The 25,618-nt window shown below is 31.4% G+C and overlaps 1 protein-coding gene across 1 annotated transcript in view; it reads left to right on the top strand.

The window, feature by feature from the left end:
* LOC117171181 overlaps positions 1–25,618 on the top strand; it is a 116,729-nt gene that overhangs the window by 19,663 nt on the left and 71,448 nt on the right. The window lies entirely within an intron of this gene.

Genomic DNA, 25,618 nt, shown 5'->3' with positions numbered 1-25,618 from the left:
CTCGCATACTCTCTATGCATACCAAACTTGCAGAATCGACCATTTTATACTTTTGCATAGCCGTAGTGTAGTACATACTATTGCTTTGCCTGCAGTTACTATAGCCAGATCCGTTGGAAATCGCCTTCACCTCGATTATCCTCTTCTTCACTCAATTAGATATCTGGCGGAGTCTATGACAAGTGATCACAAGCATTTTCGTCTTGGAATTGGATTTTGTTGTAACTCGATATACTCTCATTCGATTGCCAGTGAAGAAAAACCGGAAAATTCTTGTGATCACTTGTCTGTTTAAGCTGTAAGGAGTGTCGGGAATTCGCAATCTCGGAGGCCCACACGATTACCTTCCGGATGCACGCCCAATCCTAATGCTCCTTTGTACTACGCTACTACCGGGTGCATCCATCTGCCCTTTTATTCCCACTATACATCTGAAAGAAACCTCCTTTCATTCCTACTCATCCAATAACAAATATCTCACTGGGATATATAGACATTAGGAAAGACTCCATTCTCCCTTTTAAAAGAAATCGGAGCACAGGATTTATGCGCTGTAAATAGGACGTAAAAGTGTCCTCATTTGATTTAAAGACCTCCATGCTCGCTTGTCAATATTTCATCGCCTCCATTCTCAAGTATTATTTCAATTAATCACTATTTTTCACAAAAACATTGAACAAATGCTCAGCCCTGAGGTAGATTGAAAAGTATATCAAGTTTATTTTAAAAATGTCCTTCTTTCCATTTTCAATGCTGATTGTTATGTCAACAAAAATCTCATTGCATCAATGATTTTTCGTTGAATGAAAACATTTTAGAGACTATCTCGTTCCATTTCCATAAATCCGTTTTCGAATTCCATCGAGGACAAATATTGACGAAAAAACAAATCTGTCAATCGTTTGTGTAATATTCGTTTAGCAGGGAATATCATTACACACACAATGGTCAATATTATTTGGGAATTTCCAAAGGTTGATCTCTCAGTTAGGGGAGTTCGATTAGGATAACATTTACTGTCAATGTATAATCAAAACCAAATGCGCAATCGCGAATTTCAGAGGGTCGAACTTGAGTCGAATTAATTTTTCTGAGATCGAATTTCTCGTTGGGAATCGCGATTTTCGAGAATAATCTGTAAGGTAAGTGGCGTTATGGGTAATATTTTTCGTGATTTTCTGCTATTTTGCACATAACAAGTCTTGACCGCGCGATGTTAATTTAGATTAAAATTTAAAACAGACGGAAACAAACATATCACCAGTTGCAGCGAAGCAGGTAATTGTTTGTTTTCACTGTCTTATGAACTCGTAAACTCCAGCACTGTCAAATAAACTGCCATTTATTCTTGAAGTTACGACCTGCTCTTTGTAAAAAATTACAAATACGAGCTGATCCAGAGAAAAAATCGGGAGTATAAAAAGGCAAGTTAAAGTAATTCTTTTTCTCAATTTATCGATCAGTTTATCGCCAAACAATCTTGTTAGAGTCCTTAGTAAAAGTATATCATACACTTAACCTCAGTGCAAACCATTTTTTCGCTATGAAACTATCACAAAATTTCAAATTTATGTCAGAGAAACTGGATTGAAAAATAAAGATGGACAGTTAAATAAAACTAGTTTTACTTCCTTGTATGTCTGCACTCAACAAGTAGAGTAACCGTAAAAATTTTTGTTATTTTTAGGATTCATAAAGATAAAAACAGGTTAGAATCCTAGTTTTCATCTGCCATCTTTTTCTAAAAGGAAAAAAAGTGGAAAAAAAAGTAAATGCGTGATCTGCGTCGTACGCGACTTTTAAGGTATAAATTCTTGGCACGAAGTGCCCCCGTAAGAGCATTATACGAATATAACGCAATAACTGGAATACCCAGAAAAGTTCTAACGCCGCGGTAATAAATTTTTATACATTCTAACTGCAAGTCGTGTATGTGCGCTGTGCAGTGTGCACGATCGCGCGAGAATTTCCTCTTGCCGGAGAAAAAGTTTAAACTTTGTCCGGCAATGTTAAAGCGAACGCCGAAATGTTTGAAATCGAGTTATAAAAGAATCATGGTACGTAACACAAACACTAAGTCCGGCTGGATTTGTTTATCGTTCTAACAATTTCCTTTGAGAAAAGGGTAAAAAAGTTTACGGAAATATACGGATACGCTCTAGAAAAAATATTGTTTTAGACTATATTTCAGTGTGTTGGATGATAAAGTGTTCAATGATTCAGCTGCATATCAATTTGACTATTTTTTTAATGAAAATTTGTTTATAACTCAATGCTTTCATTAACATTAATACCATCCGAGATTACATTAAACAATAATTATTTGGTTTCCATGATTTCAAACTGCAACCGTAATTTGCAATTAAAATCGATCATCCGATTATGGAATAATTAAGCTGGATTTAGTTAAGTCCCGCATTGTGCATAATAAGTGAGGTTTTGAATTACTTTTTTAAACAAAATGTCAGTGGAAATCCCTCTTTAAATGACGGTATTTCATTGTTTTAAAAGTGTATTGAAATGTATTGCAATTCAATAGAAATGGGTTCGTAACACAATAATGGAAGAGAGTTCTTAGTGAAATGTGAATAGCAAATTCAATGAATATGAAATTAGGATGCAATATCTGGAATCGATAATACCCTCTAAATGGAAAATATATTTAAAATGTTTTTCTACAAATGAATATTAATATTATAGAATTATAAGGAAGAAGAACTTGAAGTGAATAAAATGAATTAAAAAACGTATCCATGCAATAAAAAGTTCTTTATTTTTCTAAAAAACCAAGTCCTCTTGCGACATGTACTTCGCGATTCGATCAAAGTCGCGCAAGCGAGCGTAAAATAAATACGGTGTGCTTTGAAATTCGCGAAAAACACCTCTGTGGGAGAAGTAATCGAACCAGCAGTTCTTTTTTCACAGAAGAATGATACCTTTCAAGCTTTTACGATCGGAATTTGGATTCGAGAGTAAAATCGGTTACGTCACGAGAACGACGAATCCATTGAAACCTTTGGAAACTAAATAACAGAAACTCGCCTGCGAATCCCTGAAAAGTGCAGATAAAAGCAGTGGGATAAAACGTTTTGTTAAGTAATACTTCTCCGCGAATGTGGAATTTGGATAATTATTGGCTTTACCATACATTGTCGATCACAAGTAGATATTCAATGAAAAAGCCAATAATCTGTTTAATTACATTTATTTAAACCAGCGGCGATCGGCATGCGTGTTATTTGTTCATTTTGTTGTCACTTACACGGCTTTGTTCACCGACGGTTCAATTACTTTTTGAGTAATTAAATCGGCGACCGCGTAAACCAACCATTTCCTCTTTCGTTACTTTACAGTTTAATTGCTACAGACCAGCAGACATGGACACACTTGAAAAACGATTGCAAAAAAGTTCCTTCTTCGAAATAATCAAGCGCATAGCATTTTCGTATGGACTGGAGTCACGTTGCGAATTCCCACCAGTCAAATAACATTTTCACAAGTGGAATTGAAATAATATAAGTGTTTTAGTGAAAATTTGTGAAATTATTTATGGAAATGTTTTTATCATTCTCTTTGACACATTTTTTAACGGCACACAATTTCACTTTTCACTAATTTAAAAAAAGCTACTTTTAATTGTATACATTTCTGGAAATGTCGAATATCACATTGAAAATTGACCAATTCAAGATAGTAGCTATCGATTCTATCGCGGAGACTCGATTATATAAAACTCGGTTTATATATATATTTTTTTTCACCTTCACTAAATGAAATGACGAGCGATGTGTAAAATTGTTATAGATAGGAGGGAATAGATTGATTGACACAAGCCAATATTCCAGTTTTATTGACCTCTCTATATAGCCATATTATACATATTGCGAAAAAATGTGTTATGAAACAAACGGACTTGTTTTCCCTGACGAAAATCTGGCTGATGTCTGCGTCATGAAAAAGTAATGAAAAAAGTCGTCTGCGTTGCGCGCATATTTTGTTTCACGAAAACGAATTTGAGACTTTGGTGAAATTAACGCGCTGCAAGGTCTCACTTATGAGCATACCACGACTAAATGTCACAAGAGTTTCTAAATTTATACATCTGCGTTATCTGGATTCTATCAGGCGCTTTTACATTCTTATTCTTATTCTTGGATCTTCAGTTTGCAGTATAATGAGGCTCTGGTTTCCTTCTGGAAACCGATGCTGCAGAAAGAAATTCCCAAAGAAAATAATCGCGGTTTTAAAGTTTTTGAATATTTTTTATGTATTTGACTTTCTCGTAATGAGAGACGTAAAAAATTAAACTTGTAGAGATGAGCTCGCAGTTACTTTGAAAAAATTTGTAATTAACAAAAAAGAATAAATGATGACATACACTTTTTGAGAATTTTCTTATTAAAACTAAAATAACAGGTATACTTTCAGAGTAAAAAAATATGATATTATAAAAAGTTGAGCTTCAGTTACAGGTTATAAAATATTAGTAATTAATTTTCTAATAATTCTAATGGAAAGTGGTTAATATGGATTTGGATATATAGTATTGATTCATGGATATTAGTTTTATTCAGTTCCAAAAAATTCTTGTATCGTTATTATTGATTAAAGTTGATCTGATTTGATATTACAGCTTTATTTACCATATCAGATAATTGCTGGAAAGTTTAATATTTTAGATAGTTACAGATTAAATTCTCTTCATTTTATGGTTAAAACAATTATTCATAAATTCAAAAACTTTTCTATACCTGAACTCATTAGCAAGTCTGCTATATAGTGAGTCATTTTTTCCACTTTTTGGTCACTTTGAAACAAGCGCTTTTAGTAACTTTTTAATAATACGTTCCGTAGTTACATTTTTAAAGATATTTAGTTTTTGCTGTTCTCCTTCTTTGTGTTTTACTTTTTCTGCAAATGATGCAAGTTTTTATATGTCAAATTTAGGTCTTAGAATTAACATTAAAAATCAACATTGAAGGTATCAACTGTTATATTTTTAATTTGGATGAATACAATGTCTATTCAGATTACTTTCTTTTGAAACCAGTCTATTTTCCCCTGATTTTTGTAACTTTAATGCCGAAACGTGACTTTCAAAAGAGGTAAGTGTGAATCTGGATTAACAAAGAGCTTGAAGAAGATAAAGATAGAATGAGGGAAAGCTGGATAAACAAGCGAAAGAGAATTAAGATGCGCAGGTTGACAGATAAGGGATGATCCCTTATAAAATGGTATATGACTGTTGTCACTGCAAGTATTTAAAATATACTAAGAAACGAACATTTTGTTGCATTCATTCTATTTTATTGAACTTTATTCGCAAATAAAGTAATTGAATATGAAAGAGTTAAACGCGTGTGCGGTTCTAAGTATAATTTAAAATCCGAAATTCGCCCCCACTGGTTGTTTCAGTGTTATATCAGCTCATCAATTGTTTGCCAAATTCTTGAAACCAGCTCTCTCCTCGCATTGAAGCTGTTTATATCATCTCGTCTAAAACGAAACTGAGCAGAACTTACTGGGTGTTCTTCTCTGAAACACGTTTGTTTGACTGCATTCCCGTGGTGCGGACTGCAGTCTGCTCATGCACGTTTGAAATTTTCACTCGTCCGAATTGTGTGTTTATTTGGCCCAACCGTACCACCCGGCGGCTTTCGACCACAGTCATAACTTGAGGGTCCCGAATCACCATTACCCAACATTTATTCGGTCATCATTCTTTGCCACGAGGTCGCACTTGACTTACAACATGTCCATCGATGACGTTAAAAAACTCAGTTAAACTCAAATTAAATTCCAGCGTCCCGATGCGACGCCTTCGCGTTGTGCTACGTTTGCTGATTTAGAATCTCTCCATGAATCAACAAACCGGCGTTATTCCTTCGGTGCCGTTTCCGCCATTTCCTGCTTTACTTGCGCGCAGCACCCGCTGCAAACTGATTCCTAGAAATCCCCCAACAAAAATTCCCCTATTATACTGTCGTGTGTACCCTCTGAAAGGACCGGGCTTCCTAATAGCTTTTCAAAACCATTACGGCCCCTCTATGTGAAAAATCAACACCCGTACGTGATTCTTTAGCAAACTATAATCATATTTTCAAATGTTTATTCCTTTCATATTTCGTCTCTCTAGCTTCTTTGCTCGTTATCGTGTACATTATACAGGCTTTATGGAGATATATTTGTTCTTCAAAACTGGAACGGAAGTCTAGAGTGTGATTTCGGAGGTGAGAAACCTCTTCTTTTCATAACTGCGCGTCTTCTTCAAATTAGGGTAGATCTTTCATTTATCTACGATTCCACGCTAATGGGCTCACTGTGCGTGAACTAACTTTGATAACTATTATCTCGAAAATTTTGAAGGGGTCATAAATTTCGTTACTTTAATTTAAGGCTCTTTACAAGGCCCTCCATTATTTTAAATGAGGACCAAGAGATCAAAACATGATAAATTCTTTCGAGTTGGTTCCTCAATAATTAGTCAAATGCTGTATATCAAAAACACCAGAGATCAAACAAAATTCAAACAGGATCATAAAGAGGAAACCATCTAACTGATTATCCAATATTATTGATTTATTGAATCTATTAGCTTGGATTTATGCAGTTTATAGAGCATATTGAATACTTTAGTATGCAGTACAATAATTTAATTATCATATTCCTCGATTTCTAAGAATACTCAAACCATGCATATCTTATTTTTTTCGAAAAATGGATTTATCATGTGTTGTTCGCTTACTCCTCAAATATGCTTTTGAATGCTAATTGGATACATTTTGTGGTAATTTTCTAACAGTAGTGTTATTTTTTCTGTTTCAGGTAAGCTCAAATTGAATATATGCGTTTGGAGTAGTTCTAACCTGTCTCCTGGTAAACCAATTTACTAATTTAATAAGTATAGGGTAAGGCGGTAAGCGGTACAGTAGTTGCCATGTTGAGGGACGTTTCTACAGAAAAATGAAAATATAAAGTCAGGTGTAAAATTCTCGGTCCTGTACATAAGGCATAAGCCTAATACATTTCCAGAAAAATTGCATTGCATTTCTGAAATTATACTATTAAGTTGTATAGGTGCCTCTAAAAATGAATTTTCCGTAGAAAATATATGTTTTTACAAAGGTTAAGTATATTTTCATTCTTTATCTAAGATCAAGACAAAAAATAATTGTTTGTTTTTCAATTTAATGATATTTTTTAGGGTATACATAAAAAAAGATTTCAAATAGCAAATTTCTAAAAAAAAATAGGGCATAGGATTCATTTCTCGTCCCGTATTTTGTAACTAAAAATTATGAACTGAACAAGCTGAATCGCAGCAATAAAAAAATTATATGATTTAAAGTGGAAAATGAATCGCAATATCCTCTCTTCTCATGAAACTTCCCCTCTTCTCGATTTTTCGCCTAAATGCGAACTGAATTAACAGAACGCAATTAAGAAAATCCAAATATTTTTGGTTGAAAATTCATCTTTTCGTGTATCAAGGTAAACGATTTTCTAAATCTAAAACACGAATTTTTATCTTGAAAACTAAGTTGTTTTTTTTTTTGTAAATTCATGTCTTTTTGGTAGAATTTTTGTTCATGTTGAAAATTAAACTATTTTCTTGAAAATTTTCTTTTTTGGCTGAATTTAACTCTGTTCGATTTAAAATTAACCATTTTTTACTTGAAGTATCAAGTATTATATTTTTCGTTCAGAATTCATATTTTTATTTGAAAATTCAAAAACTTGGTTGAAAGTTGACCTGCTTTTTTCGAAATAAATTTTTTCGTGTGAAGATTCATCTGTTTGGTGAATAATTCAATAATTTTGTTAAAAATTAATTTTTTGTTGAAATATCATCTCTTAATTATTACATTTTTCAACTACTTGGTTAAAATTAATTTTTTTAGATTAAAGATTCAAACATTTGTTGATAACTCTTTTTTTTCAAAATCAACCCTTTTCTAATATAATCGACTTTTTAGCTTGAAAATTCAACTACTTTGTGAAAAATGCTATCGTATATTTCGACTTGAAATCTTAGGAATGTGAATCGTTTCATATTGAATTGAATATGGTAGCTACATTAATTTGACATAAAAGAATTTATTCCCCTAATTTCGTGAAAATCACCCTACTTCCTCTGTTTTGTGATCATTTTCGGGCTATGATCATTGTGTGAGTCAGATATACGCAGCAAAAGTAGTAATCCTAGTTTTTTTTCTGCGCCACTACTCTAGCGCTACATTTTAAATAAATAAAAAATTAAAATAAATAAATTTAAATTTGAATAAAATGTCGACTGTGCAATAAATCAAGAATTGACATACATTCTTCTCGAGGATTGATGTGATCGGTACCCCATTAATTGAAAAATACAATAAGATCGCCATTAATAAAAAAGATAGTATTGTGTGGTTGAACTGAGGTCTTTTGTTCGAGGTGTGCTAGAATCGCCACGGGCCGAAGGTGCATTCAAGTGGGGTATGGGGTATATGGTGGATGATGTGCAACGGCTGGCGTTTTGATGCATTAGGTGTCTAATCTTTACCTCCCAGAAAGTGATATCTAGCGTGGTTAATGCGAGGCAAAAGTTTCCCTAGCCGCAAAAGACGGGTGGGTACTGAAAAATTTTCCCCAACGACGTGGCAACAATGCCGACCAGCTGTCGTCGAGTCAGGTCAAGATGCGAGATTGTAAGGTCTCTCCAACAGTGTTCTGGTCCTACACAAATATGTTTCTATACCAAAACCAAACCAGTCGAATCACGTGGCATCTTCACCCTCAGTTCTCACCTCACTTCACCTCACCTATGCTCACCTCACCTCACCGCATATATACGAATTTTTTGGTTCGTTATCGAATAATGAAAGAAAATTGGTCTTTTCCTGAAGCGTCTCATGCGAGAAGCTAGAAAGTATCTAAACGTATCATAAAAAATGATCGTGCGCTCTGAAATTCGATCGGGTGCCGATTCTTTTGAAATCAGGACTTTTCTATCTGACATGATTTTCAGTTTAGATTCCCGTCTAGAATCTCGATAATGATGATGTTAAGTATCTGTATGCCAAACATTCAGTATGCAGCTTTATAGGGAAAAAGTATTTAGTCACTTTTCTTCAGTGAGTCACTCACTTAATATTATATTTTTTAAAAGTGGCTGTAGGTCAGTGACAACCTGGAATTCAGGGAAAAGTCAGGGATTCTGTACAAAAGCTTGCAATAATTGTGGAATATTAATGGTCCGGGAAATGACAAAATTTATTTGTCTTGTTTTTGTATTTCTATCTCGATTTCTATTCCTTTTTTTTTGTAGTTGCTTCCTCCTGACGATTATATTTTCAGTTAAAAAGTTTACTTTTTTGTTGAAAATTGAACAATTTTGTTGAAGGCATCCTTTTTGGTTGCAAATTCAACTGGTTTTTTGAAAACTCGTCTATTTGGATTGAAAGTGGTACCATTTTGGTATAACATGAACTTTTTTTGTTGAAAATTAATCTTTTTTGCTTTAGGATTCAACCATTTGTTTGAAAATTCGTCTTTTTTGATAAATCTAACTATTTTTTATTAAAAATTAATATTATTTGTTAAAAATTTGGTTAAATATCCGTTTTTTAAAATAAATTGTTTTTTAACTGCAGAATTTACCTTTCCATTTTTGGTTGAACAATTACCTGTTTTAATAGAAAATTCGTCTTTTTTGATGTAAAATTTATCTTCTTAATTGGGAATTCATATTTATGGTTGCGAATTTAACTATTCCAGTCAATGATTAATCATTTTAGTTTAAAGTTTTCTCTTTTTTGGTTAAAAATTCAAAGTTTTTATTAAAAATTAATCTTTTTGTCGAGAATAATATTTTTGGTTGGAAAATTTAATTGCTTTACAGAAAATTAATTTTTTGACGTGAAAGTTTAAAAATTTGGATGATTTTTATCTTGTTTCTTGACTGAAAAATAATTTATTTGTTCAAAATACATCTATAGATGAATGTAGATAAATATTAAACTATTTTATGGAAAATTTTACAGTTGTGTAGAAAAGTCAAGGAATTTTAAAAGCGAAATTTTACGGGCAACCTTATACAAAAAAAAATCATTTTGAACAAAGACACGGCGATAAAATGTACCCAAACAAAATAGAACCATAATTGGTTCATATTGATCAATACCTATTTTTTTCTATTTAAGTACAGTATGCAGTTTCAGTTAGGGGAAAAAGTATTAAGTAACTTTTCTTCAGTGAATCATTAATGTCTTATTTGTTTCTTTCTTAGCGGTTGACAGAACTAGGTTTTATTACCTCAAACAAAACTTGGGTAGTTGTAAATTTTCCCGGGCATATACTTTCTTAAGTACATATTTAGGCTGCAGTTTGCTCTGTGTGAATAACTTTGTCGAAGAATCTTTTTCGGTCGGGAAAGATACGAAAGTCGGAGTAAGGAATTCTCTGAAGAAAAAGAGTAATTACCCAGGAACCAAGGTGGCAGATTAAAACTTGTTAGTTATTAGCGAAAGACACGAGTCGATAAATCCGGGTGGTCGGAGCTCTCATCTCCTGTCAATCACAGTACATATATCGAGACTGGAAGGCAAATATAAGTGACATATTACGCAAAGAACACAAGGTCCCGTCGAAAAAAATTGACATTCGAATGTTCTGTGAGTCCAACCGATATTCAATTTTGAAAGGCAAATTTACCATACGTCCACTTTTTTACTTAACGCAGTTCACACTCACTCTATATTTCGACACAAGTCAAGAACTCACTTTCGTCACGTTTTTCACTGTATTTTAATCAGATAAAACGCGCCGACAAGCGACGTACGTCTCTCCCATACGATCTGATAATCAAGGACGATGAAAATCGTAATAAAGATATGAGAAAGTTATGCATTGCGCGTGAAGAATATTCATAAGTGACGGATAAAGAATATTGAGTGGGTAAAGGATTTATGTTTATTTATTTAATTATTCATATATTTATTTAAGAAAACATGAGCGCAGCAATCAGTTGACCAATCATATGGCCACATACAGTGTTGGCTCATCTGGAAAACCTAAAATTCTAATATAATAATAATAATAATTAAATAACAATGTTTTTTCATTTGTAAAACTTCCTATAATTTGTGCTAGATTTAACTATATTTAGTTGATCAATTTTTTTAAATTAATTTTTTTAAGTAAAAATTTAACTATTCTGTTTTTTTTGTTAAAAATTTATCTTCTTATTTAACAATCCATGCACTTTGTTGAAAATTCATCTCTTTTGATTGAAGGATCAACTATTTGGTTGTAAATGCAACTGTGTGTTTGAACTGTTTTTTCTAATAAAATTTCAACTATTTGGTTGAAAAGTCAATTGTTTTGTTAAAAATTCGCCGTTTTGGATTGAAAATTAAGTTCTATGGTAAAAAAGTCTATTTGTAATTTTACCTTTTTAGGTTTTAATTTCAACTGTTTTCTAAAACATTCGACTATTTACCTTTTTTTGAAAATTTATCTTTTTTGGTTGAAAATGTACCATTTCGGTTGAAAATTGATGTATTTTGTTGAAAATTCATTTTTTTGTTGCAAAACTCAACTATTTTGTTGAAAATTCGTTTTTTTTGTTAAAAAATTTTTTTTAACTGAAAATTTAAAAATTGTTTTGTTTTGGTTGAAAATTGATCATTTTGTTGAATTCTTGTTGTAAAATTGAAATATTCCATATCAGGATTCTTTCTTTTTAGTTGAAGGTTCATAGTTTATAGTTGAAAATTCATCATTTTAGGTGAAAATTGAACTCTTTTATTAAAAATTGTATTTGTCGTGGTTGACATTTTTTACAGCAAATTAACTAATCCATTTTTACTTGAAAATTAATATTCCAACTGAAGATTTATCATTTTAGATGAAATTCTAACGACTCGAGTTGAATGTTCGTCATTTTAGTTGAAAATTGATCACTTTGATTGAAACTTATTTTTGTTTAGTGGAAAAATAATTTTCTTTACTGACAATTTAACTGCTTCATTTTTGGTTGGAAATTTATCTGTTTTAGTTGGAATTTGAATTTTTCTAAATTAATTCATTCTAATTTCAATTTATTAACACTTATATTGTCCTAACTATTAATTGAATTACGTAAATTATTTTAGATACATTAGTATTTTTAATGAATTATTATCTACTGTAGGGGTGTCTCCCTATCCACATTATTTTTAATGGAAAGAATGTATTTGTCTGTTTTCATGAAAAAACCTCCGTATTTCCCCTGTTTTTACATGGAATTTACTCACCTGGCAAACATATTTTATTCAAATATTAATATGCCAAATGTGCACTTAATTGTAAGTATATAATGATAACAGAAAAAATTGTTTGAGTTATTATTCAAAGTTGTGGACTATGAGAACGAATTCATGAAATGATTAATTATGTTTCAAGAATTATTTGATGGTGATAATATAATTTGTCAAAGCTTTATCAATTAAACAGCAATTGAATTTTTACACAATTAGATATTTAAAAGGACTAGAAGAAACCTGGAATTGTGTCAATGAATTTTTTCCCATGATTTATAAATTGCTTGGTAGCCCTAATGAAATCGCATAATGAAATAAGAAAATAAATTGATCAATTCATCAATATCATAAAATAGTGCAGGGTTTTGCTGGTAGACATTTAGCTTTTTGATTTTACCGAGATTTTAATCCTGAATTATTGAAAATTTGGAAGTAGGCTCAGAGAGGGTCAGTTCAAGTTATAATGGTATGACCCAACGCGACATTTTGATCAAAGCCCGCACCGTAAATGTGGAAAGTCATATTAGAGCAATTAGCCACGAGTAGTAATATGCCCGAGCCTTCTTTGATCTTTCCACTTTGTTCTTCTAAATTCTTTTGCAGAGTTGTCAATAGCAGCAACCCCTCGCAGCTCTCTCGGAAGTAATATACGATTACGCAAACTGGGGCGCGGGACTGAGAAATAGGAAAAGAAGACACGAAAAGGACGGAAATTACTTTAAGAATAATAATCCTCGTTTTTCGTCCGCGGAGAAATGAAGTGACGTGAAATGAGTTTTTTTTTTTATAAGTAAGTCTAACTCTTCTTCCTTCCGGGCTTCCAAGTTCTAAAGAAAAAAAATTAAACCTCTCTTTCACATTTCGAAAAATTAAACAATTTCCCCAGAATTCAGGATGGCCGTAGGCCAGTGAAAACCTGGAAAACAGGAACAAGTCAGGGAATTTCTCTAAGTTAAAGATCTTAAAAATTAAGTTTTGGGACCACCCTGAGAATTGTTGTAGGAATCTGTTGCGCTCTTAAATCACTGATGATGTCAGAAATCGTAATCAAATTTCGTAAACTCGACCCCTGGTGAGAGCAATGCTAATCTTATTAGAAGTGAATCTAATGTAGTGCAGGTCACCCTTTATGTCTGCGTGCGAAACTAACGCATTTGCATTCCGTACGGATGCGCCGAATGCATTAGCATTTGAATCTTAAAACAAACTCATGTAGTACATACCCACCGGGAGTATCGCTGCTTTGCATTTCTACGATTCTTTTTCCAAGTTGCGGGTTTCGCATGGCCTTACGAACCCAGGGAAAAACGGGGTCGTAAATAAAAAATTCCGATCGTGCCGACACTATCCTGTTAATGAAACAGCATACGTCAGGGAGAGAGAAGATTATTGTAATGACATCGTGATCCCAACTCACGGGTCAAGAAACACCTTCGCATCTTCTTAATACCAGACCATTTTTACTACCTGACATCACTCTAAATCAGTGGCTATCAGTTAACTATATGTACTAATTTTCTTTTGAAGAAAGGTTTATGATGTTTTTGATGAAGCAATTATAAAGGAACAACCTGTTAATTTAAACTGAAGGCTTCAAGTAATGTCAGTAGCTGAATGGAATATCCCACTTTAAAGCCCTCATTTTGTTGGCATTTTTAAACCCCCGCATAATGTGCACCCTCTTTTTTTTCCATCGAATTCATGGTTCTGTGCCTGCTCAACGACCTCACACGAACCGCATTCGTTAGCAGCGCCGCTATTCGTCACGTTATTAGTAGTGCATACATAATGCCACATCTGTCGCCTGCTCAGCTACTATGCCGAATAAACAAAAGAAAAGTTCTCCCCACATTAGATCGAGCATGCAGCCGCCAAGAGCGTGCTATTTCACCGCCTTGTACCACCTTTTTTAATAACGAAAATTCAATCTGGCTCATACTAACAAATCACGATAATTCATTATTTCCTGAAAATGTCGGAATGCGGGCAAAAATGCAGCCGGATGGCCTTAATTGCTGCCCTCGGGCGCACAAAAGGAACAGCCTGCTTAATGCACTCCGCCAAATATGTATTCGCTATATACTATATGGCTCAGGTTATGTGGCTCACACTTCGTGTTATGTCAAATTCGCGTCTTATAAATACGTCGGAAGTGAACGCCGCGACAGAAATACGTTGTTTTTCTAGAGCCAGGAAGTTTATCATTCATTTGTTTGTTTTGGAAATAATAGTAACTGTGAAAAGTATATTAATGGTGTGGGTATTGCTGACTTCGCAATCTTTCCCCTATTCCCTTCTTTTCTTTAAAGAATTCCTCTTTTTTTAGAACTCAATAAGAAAATCGAATGTGCTTGAAGTTTCGAACGTTCAAATGAACGGAATTTTTTACTGACGACTTTGTAAACCAGAAAAAGTTCTCAAATTTTTGTTCACTTATATTGAAAATAACTTATTATTAAAACAGATTTATAATGCATATTTTAAATTGCATTTAGAACAATACTTATGAGGAAAATAAAAAGGGGGAAAATATTTCGTTCATTTGAACGTTCGGAACTTCAGGTACATGAAAATCCAAGTATTTTTGATTGATAGTTCATTCGTTTTAATTGAGCAGTCTTCTATTATATTTTTTGATTGAGAGTACGTTATTTTTTGGTTTAAAATTGTATTGCCGTAATTTGGGGCTAAGCGGCGCGTGCGGGACAAAAGGGCTCACTCGCCAATCAAACTAATTATCTCTTGCTCTAAATAAAAATTTTTAATATTAACTATTGTACGAACAAAACAAAACAAAGGAGCAACAAGATTTATGAAAATTTTACACATGAATACAACATATTTTTTGTCGCATAGAATGATTTTGGTAACAATTAAAATTTTTTGTAGGAGAAATGCGGCTGATAGTATTTTATTATAAACCAAACGAAAAGTTGTTTCCTTTAATAATTATTCCATTTAGTTATTTACCAAGTTAAATTTAACAGATTATTTAACATTGATGTCAGTTTTAGTTACTTTATTTTATTTAAGATCATTGGAAAACTTATGCATATAACTAATTACTTTTTCTGTATAGTTTCCCGCTTAAAATTACGAAGGAATATCAGATAGAAATTATATATTTCAAGCATAAAAATCGATAAAAAAAGATTCACTTATTAGCCCTATTTTACGGTATTTGGTTTAAAATTTAATTATTTTGTTGAAACTTCAACTATTTTGTTAAAAATATCTTTTTTTAAATATATATATTTTTAAATATACTTATTTGGTCGAAAGTTCTACTACTTTTTCTAGAGTGGAACTACTTTGTTAAAAATTAATTTTCTTGGTTAAAGGTTGAACTATTTTATTTGAATTTGTGTTAAAAAGTAATCTTTTTGGGTCGATGCCTTTACTACTTGGTTAAAATTTAAACTATTTTGTTCAAAATTCATTTTAGTAGCTAAAGATTGACCTATTTTGTTGAATTTTTGCTCTTGAAAATTCATCATTATTGGTCGAAAAATCAACTGTTTGGTTGAAAGTTGAAATACTTTGTTAAAAATTCACTTTATTTTTAAAAGATCGAGCTGTTGTGTTTAAAGTTCAATTATTTGGTTGTAAATTCTACCGTTAATTTTATCATTTTTTTTTTGTTGAAATTCAACAAATACGATAGAAGCTTTATTGAAAATGTATTTATTTTGTTGAAAATTAAATTATTTTGTTAAAAAGTCTTTTTTTTTATCAAATATTTTGTTGAAAAATTATCTTTCTTGGATTCAAAATTCCTCTCTTTTTTGTAGAAAAGTTCTTGGATAAAAATTCTACTACTTGTTTGAAAGTTTAATTGCTTTGTTAAAAATTCATTTTAGTGGTTATAAATTCAACTGTTCAGTTTATAATTGATTCGTTTCTTCAATTCAAATATCCGATTAAAAATTTGTTTGAAAATTCATTTATTTTGTTGAAAATTCAAGTATTTTTTTAAAGTTCTTTTCTTTGGTGGAAAATTTGTCCTGTTAGATTGAAAATTATTTGTTTTTTTTTTGTAGAAAACTTCTTTGTTAAAAATTCCACTGTCTTCTAACAAATTGGTCTTTTTGCTTGAAGATTCAACTATTTGGTCAGAAATACAATAATTTTTGGTTAAAGTTCAATTTTTTTTATTTGAAAATTCGACCGTTAAGTCTGATATTGAAAGACGATAAAAAATAATTTCCGGGTCGTCTAATTAGAGAAAAAAATTACTGTTTACCATGGACCGCTTAAGCTCTATAGAACTTAATTAAACATTCCTAAATCCTCCTGGTGAGTTTTAACGAATCGACAAAAAACTTCCCTTACAAAAAATTCTTTTGTAAATCCAAAACTAACACGACACAAGCCTGAGACTCGTTATAAAAAATATTTGGACGTTCGCAAGACCCAAAGAAGTATCTGTCTAACAAATGAAGTCTTATTTCTCAATCTTGAAGCATTAGAATCTTTTCGCTGACACATCACGACGCCGAGGAAAAAAAGGCTATAGCATGTAGGATAACAAAGGGGAATTAAAGGAATTCTTTGGGTGCGACGAAGGTTTTTATTTGTTTAATTTATATTTTCGTAGCATCACGTCGGGATCGGGGCATCAAAAGACACCTGAGCTATGCTGAGCTGATCAGTGACTCTTGATGCGTCACGCACGTTTATTATTATTCACTTGTGCGTATGACATTGTTGCTGGCTGGCAATACTGAATACTGGCATGTTCTCAAACGAAGAGTTGAAGGCGATGAAGAAAAGAGTGGCCATCCTGCCCACGAATTAAGGGCCCATTCGTTCGCCGTCTCACGTTTTACGTACGCTCAAAACAAATTCAAGTGGCACAACCTCTCTCTCCGCCCGCCGGCCCGCCACTCGTCTCTTATTCTGATTAAATAACTTGTGCCTACCTCTTCCATAAATGTTGTGAGAGCGGCAGTGAGAAATTAAAATAAAAATGCCGATCACGACCTCGTGAAACTTGAATGGGTGTGGGGGACTCGGAACATGTCCTATGTCTGTGGCGGAAGTTTCGGGACATTTTCATACTAATTGGACACGCGCCTTCCTGGGCAAAACAATGAGCACAGAATTCTGAATAGTCAGTTTCGTTTATTCCTAGAAAACAATGAACCTTTTTTTCAAGAAAATATTATAAAATCTAAGATTTACATTTTTATGAACTTCCCTTTCTAATAAAATATACTCCCAGGTGTTGGATGTTTTGAGCCTTGTGATATATGTGATCGTAAATATACGATAAAAGGGACCAGCCACAAGTTGCTTAAGATTTTACATAACACAGGGATCTTTCTCCTATTCCCCTGCATTTTCCCTTTTTCCCTCTATTGTCGAAAATATTTTGAATTATACGGGAAATTTCGAACCGGAAACTTGTCTCGAATTTGAATTGTAAAATTTTAACTTGCATTTGAAAATTTAAAATCGGAAGTCTTGTGTCTCAAATTTTAATTTTAAATCTTACCAATAAAAAATTCCCAAAGTGTTTACTTGGCTGTTTTCAAATTAAACCTTCAGTGAATCTCCAACGACCTAAAAAGGAGATTATCAGAGTTGGAATTTTTTTATCTGATTAATCCTCTACTGAGAATCCATTAGATGACTCAATTTGCAAATATTATTTGCTAATCGCGACCGGTTTTCGAAAAAATCAAGTCTCAACGAAATTTTTGTTATGGATTACAATCTTTATTTATTAAATTGAATTTTCAATGTTTTTTTATTTGGAACAGTTTAATTTTCAACCGTGGAAAGCTCAATTTTCTTTCATTTTCAACAGTTGCATTTTTAACAGTTCAAAATTAAAAATTAAATTTTCTTCAATATTCAACAGTTGAAAATTAAATTGTTGAAAACTGGACAAAATTGAAAATTTACCTTTACACTGTCAAAAATTGAAGAGAAGTTTCAACAGATAAAAATTCAATTGTTTACAATTGAAAAAAAATGTATAATTGAGTTTTCAGCAGCTGAAAATGTTACTGTTTTAAAGTGAAGAAAATTAAAGGAATTTCTAAATTGAGGAAAATTAAAGAAAATTGATCATTTACTTTTCAGCAGTTGAATTTTCTTCTTTTACGGCTAACTTTACGAAAAGTTCCATAATACTTGTCAGGATTAAAAGTATATATTATGCTTAAAAATTCCGCGTGAATTCACTAACATATTTTAATAAAATTGTAATTAATTGATATCAAGGAATTTTGAATGATAATTTAAAATCCTCTAATTTTCAAATATTGCATCTGAAATTTTTGCTAAAATCTCTTCAATTTTGAGCGTCTTGTGTAGTTAACAGAATGTATTGTAATCTTATTTAACCCAACATTTATAATACACTGTTGCACCTAGTAGATTCAGTACGTTAAAATTACAATTACCCATACCAGTAATTACTAATTAGTTAATTATTTAATTAATAAATTACTAATTAATAACATTCCTAGCTTGAAAGAATTCCATAATGTATAATGTAAATTTGGAATTCTTTTGACTATGGCAGAAAAAAGGAATATATTACACATAGATTTTCAATTTTAAATAACCTCATTTACCTTCGAAAGAAATGAAGTAATGGAAAGCACAAAAATATGTTTACATTCAATATTTACGATACGAATATATCAAAATGATTTTTGCCAGCTTTCAGATACAAATGTTTGATATGTAATGAAAAAATATTTACTCTTAACATTTGTGAAAAATTTTACGTTGATGCAAGCCTTTGAATACATTCAAATTTTAATATTTGCATAGACTTGCATTTTTTCAACTCTTACTTATTAATCGTATGTATTTTGGGTCGCTTAATCTGAATCCGAAATCGGAATTCCGAAGCTTACTATTTTTTTTCCTTAACGCAAAAAATATACGAAAAAAAGTGTTAGAAATTTTGAGGTTAGGAAGAAAATAAGCACTAACTTTGGATTGGGATTGAGTGACCCTAAATACTCATACCTTTATTGTAGGCTGTGTTATTTATTTCATTACAAAAACCTCTGAATCGTAATGGAAAATTATTGAACCATAAATATATAATGAAACCCACAACCGAAAATAATTACTTTGTCCAGTAGGCTAACCGTTTTTTTGAAAACATTTTCCTCATGACATTTGGAGCACACAGGCCCACGATGTCGTTGAAAAAAAAGAGAATTCAGTGGAAATAGTGCTCCGCTGATAAATCGTGTAAATACGGATATTCCGCATTCCCTATTATTCATTTTTCTCGGCAAAAGTTGCTTTTCACGAAAAACCGCATACGATATTAAAGCGATGCGCCTCATTGAGTGCCGCAACTTTTGTCGGCATTTTTTTCATCTTTTTTTAGTCGGAAAAGTTCGTGTTCCCAACGGTAATTGAGGATACCGGTTTATCTCATTGTTTACCTCCCTGTACTGACAATGAAAGTAAACTTCTCCTAGTTCCTTTCAGTTTAGACGCTCAAGTTGCAAAATTTGCATAAAAATCTCGTCCGCATGGAAACATTAATCGAAAACACTTTTTAAAGCTCTTATCGAGCCTTGATAAAAAATGCTATAAATTTTTCCAAGCATAAATGTTTGAAGTTATTCTATTATCGAACTTTTTATTATTGCCGGAAGTGTTTGTCACATCTTGCAGTTTATCCGCGAATTTCGTAATTAAAGGGTCAGCGATAAGAGGCGACTAAGGATTTTAACAAAATAATTCCATTAAATTGCAGTCTAGTGTTGTCAATAGTTTTTAAAATTATCATAATTATCGTAAACCAGGGCTAACCGGGCCACTCTTCTCCTTTTCTGAATAAAAATGCGACAGATTTTCCACTCTTTTCTGTAAAATAAAGTTAGAATTTTCATTTAGACTGTTTGGTATTGTTAGAAAGTTTCGTTAGAAAGTTTTGAAAAAAATAATATTGATATAACGTTGTTGTTTTTTGTATTCTGGTTAGGTCCGCGTTAAAAAATGCCCGCTCTCTTTACTGAAAATACTTTCTCATTTGAAAGTTTAAATCTTGTTGAAAATTACAATCATAGTAAAAATTCGTCTTCAATGATTGAATTTAACTTTTTTTTATTATAAATTAAACTCTTTTGTTAAAATTTTATTTTTTCCTTTGAAAATTAGCATTTCAACTAGAAGTTGATCTCTTCGGTTTAAAATTAAACTATTTTTTTTCTAAAAATTCTTTTTTTTTTAAATTAACTTTTGAACTATTTTGTTGCTAACTTTTTAAAATTAATTTTCTTAATTTAAAATTGAACTATTCAATTTTTGGTTGAAAATATATTTGGTGGTTAAACAATTCCACTGTTCCCGTTGAAAATTCATAATTTTAGTTAAGAAATTATCTGTTTGGTTTATAATTTCATGATTTAAGTTGAAAATTCATCATTTTAGTTTAAAAATAATCTTTTTGGTTCAAAATTCAACTAATTCAATTGTATATTCATCACTTTTATTGAATATTTATCTATTTTGTTTAAAATTGGTTGTATTTTTTGTTAAAAATTAATTTGTTTTACAGAAAATTTAACTATTCAGTATTTGGTTGAAAATCCATATTTTTTGTTTGAAATTCGAATATTCCAGTGTAAGATATATTTTGTTGAAAATCCAATTGTTTGGTAGAAAATTAACCTTTTTGTTTAAAAATTTAACCAATCCAGTTGAATTTTGCATAATTTTAGTTGAAAACTTATCCCTTTGGTTGAAACGTAATTTCTTTACAAAAAATTAGTTATTACATGCTTTGTTGAAAATTCAGTTATTCTAGTTCACGATTAATCATTTTAGTCTAAAAAAACTATTTCAGTTGAAGATTTATCATTTTAATAGAAAATTCATCACTTTAGTTTAACATTTAACTAATTTGTTGAAAATTCTTCTTTTTTTTCTTGCCGAAAATTTATTTTTTTGAACTGAAAATTTAGTTTTTCCATTTTTTTTTGTCAGCTGATCCTTTTTTTCAGTTGAGAATTCAACTATTTAGTTAAATCGTTAGAAATTATTTTATGTACCAAATGTTGTTACATTGGGACCATTAAGTTATGCTTTTGCTATAATTAAGTACGCATTTTTTAGTTTTTACTCGTGATATTAGTTATATTTACTTTAAAACAACAACATAAAATAAAAAATTATGCTATTTTTCCATTCAGTTTGCAATAACTAATTACTTATAAATAAACTAAAATTTTAAACTTCTCGATATGCAAAAAACATGATCGCAATTTATATATTTAAATCTTTAATATCTAATTACAATTCCTTTCCGTAATTTATCCAGAAAAATATAAAAACATGCGCCGCTTAGCCCCGTCCGTTCCGCTTTGAAATAGTTTTTATAGAATGTTCTTTAGTCAAAAGAGCACTGATCAGTGAATGCTTTAAATTATTTTCTAAAGAATTTTCTTTAGTCAAAGGAGCACTGATTGGTGAATTCGGTTAACTGTTTATTCAATATTGAGAAACGATTAAATCGAGAGTCACGATTTGGGCGCATTGGAAATTTTGAACAAGCCCTTCATGTTTACTCGCGTGGCAATGACATTGGAATAAAGGTAGTTATGATGAGGAGATATGGGTCGAAATGCGCCTATATTCTATAGCTAATAATATAAATGCTAAATGCTAATCATGCATGAGGGCCCCTTTCGTTTTTAGAAGACCCCATCGAAAAGTGTTTTCTAAATCTAAAATGGTGCACTGTACGAGGCGAATGAAGAATAAAGGCATTCAGTGAGCCCTTGGCCGGCTCTGTGCCTCTCAGTCTGCCATATGCCGTTTAATTTGGTTTCATCCACTCTCGGCTCTTCAATCTTGGATCGCCTCGGCAACACCGTCCAGCTATAACAAAACAATTGTAATAATAATTACCGTTGCAATAACAATAACCGATGCAGTGATTGCAACAATAAACTTTCCTTGCAGCTGCCATTCGCTCGATACTTTATGTATTCATGTACTGGATTGGATAAGCACATACTGTTCTCTGAAAGATTTCTGATAAATATTACCATTTTTGCATAATATGTATAAAGAATTCCTATTTTTCCCCCTTCTCGTTTTTTCGCTTAAATGCGATCCCAATTAAGAAAATCCAATCATTTTTCGTTGTGAGGTCATCTTTTTGGTCGAAAATTCAACTGTTTTGTTGGATATTCTTTTTTTTTTATAGAAAACTCGCCCCTTTGTATTGAAAATTCATTTTTTATAGAGGAGTCATCTTTCTTGGTTGAAAATAAACTTTTTTGTTGAAAATTCTACTATTTGGTCCAAACTGCAACTAATTGTGCAAAAATCTTTCCCAAAAACAATGTGATTGGCTGAATAGAGACAGTTCTATAAATAATTTGTTATTCTGGATAGGACATTAATATTTCTTTGTTAAAAGTGATATTTTTTGTTGAAAAATCAACTTTTCGACTTGAAAATTCAGTTGTCTTCTAAAAAAATCGTCTTTTTGGCTTGAAAATTCAACTATTCTGTTGAAAAGGTAACTCCATTTGGTTGAAGTTTAATATTTTTTTGTTTGAAAAGTTGCCCATTTCGTTGAAAATTATTTTTTTATTGGGTTAAAAATACAACTATTTTGTTTAAAGTTGAATTATTTTGTTGAAAATTCCACCTTTTTAACATATTTGTCCTTTTAAATCAGCGTTTTCGTCGAAAATTCAACTGCCGTGTGGAAAATCGGTCTTTTTGTCTTAAAAGTTCAACTATTTTATTTCAAATTGAATTTTTTTGTTGCAAATTTCATTTTTTTAAATATTCGTCATTTTGGATGGAAAATTCATTGAAAATCTCCATTGAAAATTCATCTTTCGTGGTTAAAAATAAATTTTTTGTTGACAGTAAAACTTTCTTCTGAAAAATGCATGATTCTTGGTTGAAAATTAACTTTTTTCAATTCGACTTTTTAGCTTGAAAACTCTTTTGTTAAAAATTCTTCTATTTTAGTAGAAAGTTTTTTCCATTAAAATTTCAAGTGTTTTGTTAAAATTGCTTCGTTTTTGGTCTATTTGGACTGTTTTTGGTTAAAAATTAAAATATTTTTTATTTAAAATATCCAATATTTCAGTTTATGTTAGTAATTCATTTTTTTTTCAAGATTCCTCACTTTTGCTAGGAATTTCAGCTTTTTAGATTAAAAATACAAATGTCTGACTAAAAAATTAATCGGTTTGAATTGAAATTAACTATTTGAAAATGCAACTATTTTGTTTGAAGGTTCAATTCCTTGGTTGATAATTTAACTATTTGGTGCAAAATTCTTTTTTTTTTTTTTTTTTTGAAGATTTACTTTTTTTTAAACTGAAAATGCAACGATTTTGTTGAATATGTAATATATGTATTCCGACTTGAAATCACAGGTTTGGTAACCCAGATATTTGCGTCATTTATCACTTTCACTGTGCTGTAAATTATAAACATTTGTGTAAGAATATACAATATACAATATACATACAAAATTATTTTGATTATTGAAAGTAAACAGAATAGAATGCCTTTCCGGGTGGATCGATTTTTCATGTCGAAATCACTAGTGAATTATTGGAATGTAGACGGAGCAATAAATCTAAATCTACGTCTGCGCGTAAGAAGCGTGAGTCTTAATTTTAAAAACATTTGTGTCGGTGTCGCTTGAACTTCCGACCTCATTTCTTACATGTCTGCGAGTTTAATAAAAATCCATGAAAATGAACTTTCTGACCGGCAGAGTCTATCGAGTCACCTATTGGATGTCATTTATCTACTCTAGCTATACACATCCGTTCATAAATACCAATTCGAATGGACTTTGAAGATTGATGTATCTTCCTCTGAGACATTGATCCAACCCAGTGTTTCTCAAATTACGACTTGGCTTTGGGTTGACCATTAGGTAAAAAAAAAAATTATTCACCTTTTCCAGACGGTTCATGCCATGCCGGCCATCGGCCAAGAACACTCGAGTGTCTCGACTCGGTCCAATAAATTTCGTTGGTGCGTCAAGGCCGATGAACTTGTATTCCATTTCTCAAGCTCTCCAACTTATCCCATCATCGATTTCTGATGACTCGCTTTATCTCTACTCCGACAAACATTTCTCGCCGCTATATTTACACCGACTTTGTTAATCTTCTGTCACAGCTGAATTGCAAAGCAGCATGGTCATTTCAATCATTTCTGGTGGGACGAAGTGTCGTTAAAAAAAAAATTTCTTGATTGGGATACCCTTTAATATTCCTTGATGATTGCTGATTAAAGATATTTTTTACTTAATTATTCCAGGCTTCACTCTCTTTCCCCTCTATCGTCGTTTCTCCCTTTTTAATGAATTCCTTTTTTCTCCGTTTTTTGTTTACTTATATTTATTAATTAATTAATTTAACTTTATTTATATTTTCGGTTGAGAATTCATGTCTTTCGATCGAAAATTCGTTGAGCAATCGCGTTTTTTAATAGAAAACTGATCCTCTTTGCAAATTCATCGTTTGGTAGAAAAGTATTCTACTAATATATTGATATTTTAAAAATCATCCATTTTGGTTAAAAAATTTTATAACTTGGTCGAAAATCTAATTTTTTTTAATTCAAGTATTTTAATGTTTGTCCTTTTTGTATAGAAAATTTGTACTTTTGGATTGAATATTCATATTTTGGTAGACAATTAATCTTTTTTGATATAAATTAATTTGTTATGGTTGAAAACTAATTCTTTTTATTAATGCGGAGGCTATATTGAACCTTTGGATGAATATATTCTTCTTGTGTAATGTTGTGATTAGCTTTAGGATCCAGAAATAAAAATGTCTGAGTCTTAAAACCAGGCCAGTCAAAACATCACACAAGAAAAATGTAATTCTTTTTAATTTAAATGTGTATCATCATGTTTTTGGCCCAGAAATCATCTCTTTTGTTTAATAATTCTACGATTTGGTTGAGAATTTAATTATTCTGTTGAAAGTTAACTGTTTTGTCAAAAATTCATTTTTTTGTTCAAAAATTTAACTGTTATTGAAATTTAAGTCTTTTTAAGTGAAAAGTCTATTATTAGATGTCGGGTTCATAATTTCACCCCTTTTGGTTGGAAATTCTACTATTTGCTAACAAATTCATCGTTATTGGTTGAAAACTCAACTGTCTATTTCGTTAAAAATTGATTTTTTTTCGCTTGAAAACTCATCTTTCTTGGTTAAAAATAAAGTTTTTGGTTGAAAATTTAACTGACTTTAAAAAAGTTATCTTTTAGGTTAAAAACTTCAACTATTTGGTTACAAAATCTATTTGGTTTTAAATGCAAGTGTCAGGTTTAAAATTAATTTTTTAAATTAAAA

The sequence above is a fragment of the Belonocnema kinseyi genome, chromosome 4, assembly GCF_010883055.1.
Source record: "Belonocnema kinseyi isolate 2016_QV_RU_SX_M_011 chromosome 4, B_treatae_v1, whole genome shotgun sequence".
NCBI lineage: Eukaryota > Metazoa > Arthropoda > Insecta > Hymenoptera > Cynipidae > Belonocnema > Belonocnema kinseyi.
This window is presented reverse-complemented; position numbering and strand designations above follow the sequence as displayed.